Below are 6383 nucleotides of genomic sequence, written 5' to 3'. Positions count from 1 at the left end.
ACTGTTTATCAGCAAACCGAAAAAACTTATTAGTGCGGAATCACATACACATTTTTGACTAAGATAATTTTACTTCTTCGCACATTAAATGTTTGAACATTCGGTAGCTATACACAATGTCGGGGGGATTTCCTCGAATATAATGATCTGCATGGATAGTTACATACATCCAGTATAATATGAAGTTTTTATCTTATAAAACGAGCACCTGAATGTACCTATAGAAAATCATATAATTTGTTTAAAGCCCTAGGTTTTCGGCAAGTTTTTAATGCACAATACCCGCTATATCGTTATGTCTGTGCCTATACTCCCTTTGACCCTTTACGTCACAATCATTGATAATGAGCTTGATGGATTTTCTGAATTCTGCTACTGATAATCCGGTCCTAAATTGCTATCACGAATCCCTCTGTTTCCTCAGACATAAAACGTTTCTTCATTGAAATATTGGACGTTTAATAACACTTATATTTAGAAGCTTAGGATCCTTGGGAGCGCCTATAATCTATTCTTTTTTCAAATGAATTTTGGCGGACTTGTCTAATCCAAGGTCCATACCGATCTTTCCTGTATACTTCTTGACGACATTTAAAGCACTCTGAAATTTACTTTTACCAGAAGCATAGATCTTTAGATCATCCATATAGAATACATGAGTGACTTAATGCTCAAGATGATTAGTCTCGCTACAAAGGTATTCAAAATAATTTCATACTTCTAGAGATTTAAAGTTTCCAACTGACAGATGATAATTCTATGAAAGATTGAGTAAAAAGCTTTCCGGTTGCCAATGTAGGCCATTGGCAGGACGCGCTGATTGGCTGCTTCGTCTTTGCAGACGCACTTGTCAATTAGCGGGTTCTCTTGGCCGCTTCCTACACCTTTCTTCGAGCCACGTTGTTTGTACATTTCTTTCCATATATATTTGATTCTTAGAACAATTATTTTGTTTGGGACAGCAGTAAATATCTTATACAGTGTGTTTCAACAAGTTATTGGCCTGTACTTCTCTGGGTTGCGAGTTTCCGACTAAAATATGACGCAAATATTCAGGTCACACGTTTCTTGTGTAGAAGTAAACTTCTTCCACCAGGTGTTCTTGATTCCATCTGTTCCGGCAGCGAAAAAGTTCTTTGTATTCCTGAAGGACCCGACGCACTATGCGTTTTCATCGGAATGGTATTTCGGGAAGCGGCAATACTGGATGCATCTTACCAAGACACACTGCCCGGTGAAAACGGATGATTTCATGGGAGGGGATATTAAGTTTCGGCAAGTGTTTCAGTTCGACACGTGGTAGTTCGTTACATTTCGAAAGAGGGACGATCGCGTCGTCATGTTATCCGAATTAAAAATTATTTGAACGCTTGAGGCAGAAGGTTTACTAAAAAAATCGATTCACCGAAAATATTAAATCCATCCGTACAATTTAGAAGAAGGTTCAATCTACAAATTTCAGAGTATGTATCCCACAGTGATTATTTTTGTATGTTAATTTAATAAATTTATTATTATCGAACGGAATCATTTTACTATTCGGTTAAGCTGTTCGTTCAGACAGGACTTTTGTAATCAGACCTGGGAAAACACAGTGTGTCGGGTCCCTAAGTGCTTTTTCACCTCTTCGGCAGCCACGCTGGATTGCTATTATTATATGTATGCAAATGATGTTCAATTGTCTCTTCCAATATTATATTTCAACTCATGTTACGTACTACAAGATAATGTAAATAAATTTGAGGACTCATGCATTGTAAATTACTTGGAACTTAACGTTAAAAAATGTAAAATCCTTTCGTTCCTCAGAAGCCGCAACACACCTGCCTCATATATTCGATCCATGCCTTACTTTTTAAATCCATATTGATAAAATGTTATTAAGTGCGAACAAATCTCTAGGATTTATGTTGAGAGAAAAAGCAGGAACTTTAGAGACCCTGATACTTTTAAAGTTCTTTTTAATACATTGGTGCAATCAAATTTGGAGTACAGACTCGTTATCTGGTCACCAAGTTTTCAGAATTATATTAAAGGTATTGAAAGTTGCTAAAACAGATTTACAAAATTCCTACACTGGAAACAATATTGGACTTATTTTCCACCTGGTTCTGACCTGTCTGATTCGAGAAAAAGATTAAATATTTGCTTATTAGAAGGAAGGCAAACATATAGGTACTAGCATACTATTCCTATTCAAAGTAATTCCATGATTATTTGATTGTCCTGAAACTCTTGAAATTATGCCGTTTCAGGTTCCAACATGTACGAGATGTGGGTATTAAATAACCGACCTGCTGTTATAACTTTTTTTATTCGTCACCAACTACAGTAGAATTTTTTTCACCTTCAATGTACTCCCTTTAGCAATCACTCAACGCTCCATACGAATCTTCCATTGGTTAAAGCAGTGCTGGAAATCCACTTCTGTCAGCTGGTTCAAAATATCCACCGCTTTTGATTTAACTGCTTCCACACTTTCAAATCTTGTCCCCTTCAGCGCCGACTTGACTTTGGGAAATAAAAAAAAGTCACAGGGGGCAAGGTCGGGAGAGTAGGGTGGATGGTCCAACACAGTGATGCCATATTTTGCGAAAAACGCCTTCACGGACAAAGCAGAATGGGCCCGATTTGTGGAAGACCAAATCATGGAACCTTTCCATGATTTGGTCTTCCACAAATCGGGTTTTCGTTTTCTCACTTCGTTTTCTCGCATTCGGCAACTGCTCGAATGCTCTTTGAACTGTTTGAACCACTCAGAAACTTGTGTGCGGGATAAGTATTCATTCCCGTACACTTCTTTCAACATTGCATAAGCTTCGGTAAACAATTTTCCAAGTTTAATAAGAAACTTGAGATTGACCCGTTGTTACTTCTGAAAAGTACAACATTTTTACGGCGTGTCACTGCTGCGTAGACTAATGTATACGACTGCTATATACAAACTAAGCAACTTGCTGGCTTTTCCAGTGAGCTCAGAGTGAGGGAAGTGTGAAGTGACAAAATCAGACTCAAACTTTTCTTCGCATGAGTGCAACACATTGGCAGCAGGATAAGTTCGGTTATTTAATAGCCACATCTCGTACAACAAGAAGTGAACAGCTTATCCTATTTTTCTCCAAAATTGATCCACCAGTCGTCATTGCACCCTACGTGCACGAATTTAAATAAATGTTACGAGAAAATTAAACATAATATCAATCTGTTTGTATCTTTATCGACACATTTTGTAACGTGGTACAAGAATATGTTATACACATTAAGGCTGAAAAATATACTAGTATACAACTGATGTAACATATATACACTATACATTTGCGCAAATATTTTTCAGCATAAAGTACCTACCTATATAAATCATATACGTATAACATTGTACTTCTGTAAATGGTATTTGACCGCTGACTTTAATAAATTGAAATAAACAAATGAAATTCTATTTTATTCTCAATATTTTACTATTAACTGTTGAATTGTCGCGTCAGCTTTGCAGCTCTGGGAAATCCGACATAGGCTCAAAAGCTTACCTCTAACGTATAGCTCTTTTTTCTTATTTATCATTTTCTTTAGCCGGCTCGTAATTTTCTATTTGTTCTTCCCTTTATTCGGAAGCTAATGCTCTAACTATGAGCTGAACTCATTAACAACGCTGTAGTTATCGTAAGGAACTCTCGAGTCTACTATTTATGACTCATTCTTCACTTCCTGGAGTTTCAGAAAGCTTCTTTGGTACATGGAAGCACCAATAAAGCCTTGAGCGCTTCGAAATTAAACCGTACATAGTTGGACTCATTTTTGTAGAAAAATTAAAAAAAGTTAATCTTACAGGGCATCCGGCCTGCGCTTCAACTGAGAATGTTCTCAGTTATTTTCTCTGAATATAATTCATTTGTAAACTAGAACGTACAGGCGGACTAATGGCTGGCAAAGACCATTGTGTGAGAGATTAAAGACTACCTAACATACAGGGTTGATAGAAGGGATGGGCGTATCAGATACGGGGTTCTTATTCTTTTTAGGGAGAACTTAGCTGTCAACAGGATGGATGTCAAGGGTCCCTGAAAGGAGGAGGCCGACGTGGTGGGAGTAACCGTGTCTTCGTTGTTAGGCAAGATCGCAGTGGTCACGAGGTACGTTCCCCCCGAAGCAAGGGTACTGCGGGAGACATGGAAGCCCCTCATAAACTGCATGTTGGACGCCCTGAATACCAAATTTTTTAGCAATCAGCTTTCCATTGGCCATCTATGACGCGACTTTTGTTTTTACAGAACGATTCAGAACCCATATTCATACTCGCCCCGGAATTTTTGTCTAACAACCTTGACCTGTTACTCTGTTTGTCCTGCCTGGTCACGATATCTACGGACAGGGTAGGATGTCACTTCTATCATTTAGATAATTTCCGGCTGTAAGGAACCTTGATACCTCTTAGCCAATGACCAACATCCTTTAGAACAGGTTTAATGTACAATCCCTGGACTGATCTCTGTTGTGCAGACAGATGAATAAAGAGATTTCGGCACTCTCCCAGGCCTTGCTGGGGAAGGATACCCTCGCAAAGGTATACAATAGGTTCATAAATATCGTCTTGAATGCCTTTGAGATGAATGGGCCATTAAGCGCAAGCAGCCGCAACTATGACAGAAAGAGGGAGCCACTTTGGTGGAATAGCGAATGTGAAGAGACCCTTGCGAAACCTGCAGGAGGCCTCACCCCAATATTACTAATGGTAAAAGGTTTTACTACTCATGCCTCATTTCCACAAATGGATACAGCGACCATTTCGGGCTCCATGGTTATGAAAAAACTTCGAGAGAAATTGATTCTTACAAATATATCAACAGTGGTAGATGAGCCGATACTTAATCAGGACATAAAGGTTCTGATAAACGAAGCCTTTTCCCGGAGTGACTTTCTTTCTGTCTGCTCTCTGCAGTTTTTGCATGTACTCTGCGTCGCCATGTTCAGGGAATCTTCCTTTCCGGAGACATGGCGGGATACCAAAATACATTTTATTCCCACATTTGATGGAAAAGAATTCCGACTGATTTTACTAACTTCGACCCTCTGTTAGTTGTTCGAGAGGTGGGCTCAGAGGTGACTTAAGCACCGGTCTGAAAGTAGGAACTGGCTGCCAGAGTTCTAGTATGACTTCAGGAGAGGAAGATATTTCACGGATTGCATGACATGCGGCCACAAAACACTGATATTGGTCCCAGATCTGAAGGAGGTATTATCTGCGGTAATTCCTGGGAAACTCATCAGAGACTTGATAGGTCTGGAAATTTTAAACAGAAACCTCAACTAACGTCTTGGTAGTGGAAATTCCTCGAGAGGGGTGTTCTCTCTCCATTGCTGCTTAGCATGGTGCTGATACCTCTGCAAAAATGTCTACTGGCCCTGGCCCGGCTGCTATCAGATGTCGAATTTCCCTCACCATATTTGAGGAGGTTAACCCTCTCCATCTCCTTTCCAAAGTGTCAGCTGTGTGCTTTCTTTATGTCTGGAGATAGGTTGAATTATTTAGTCTTACCCTTTAGAGGTGGAAAGATTATGTGTCAACACTCCCTCAAATGTCAAGTCAGGTCAAAGGATGGATGTAAAATCTAATAACATGTTAGATGGCAGGTCAGATCGCCATTCTTCTTTTTAAAACGCGCACTCTTAATGCTCCTATTTCTAGAGACACCGCCGCAGATAGTATACAACCACGGTGCAACGTTGCTCACGCATAAGGTTGGTAACATACTATTGCGATGCTTCTGGTGCTGGAGGCGTCAAGGCATTTAATATAAAACGACTGCGCACGACGCGGCGCCACTACGTCCCACGCTGATAGAAATAGTATCATAAATTTAACCATACGATCGTAGATTAGAAAATAATGAATACATTCATAATATAACACGTATACTTCAGTCATAAAGAGTACGAAATGCACTCACTGGAATATTGTAAATACAACTTATTCGTGTTTGTGGTACAAAACTTTAACATGCGTATTGCTAATATCTCGCTTGCGCCTGCACGTCGGTCTTCATAAATAGCGAGAATCGGATGGTCAAAACAAAGATCATGTTTGACTGTATCTATACTAGCAATAAAAGATAATGAATCTAGTCGTAAATATTGTCGTACCGTCAATTCATTTTTATCGGTGCGTCTTTCGTAATCTCTCGTTCATTGTCTGATAATTATTGCTGATACATTTCTATCAATCACTTCGGTTCAATTATATTAACTTAATTTCTTGCAAATTAAAAGAAGTTAAAGCCAGCTCAAAAAGGTACGAGGGTAGTTCAATAAGTCCTTAGAATGAAGTATAAAAACAATTTTTTTTGGGTAATTTTTTTTTTATTTTTCAACATAATCTCCTTGGAGCT

The sequence above is a fragment of the Belonocnema kinseyi genome, chromosome 2 (genome assembly GCF_010883055.1).
Source record: "Belonocnema kinseyi isolate 2016_QV_RU_SX_M_011 chromosome 2, B_treatae_v1, whole genome shotgun sequence".
NCBI lineage: Eukaryota > Metazoa > Arthropoda > Insecta > Hymenoptera > Cynipidae > Belonocnema > Belonocnema kinseyi.
This window is presented reverse-complemented; position numbering follows the sequence as displayed.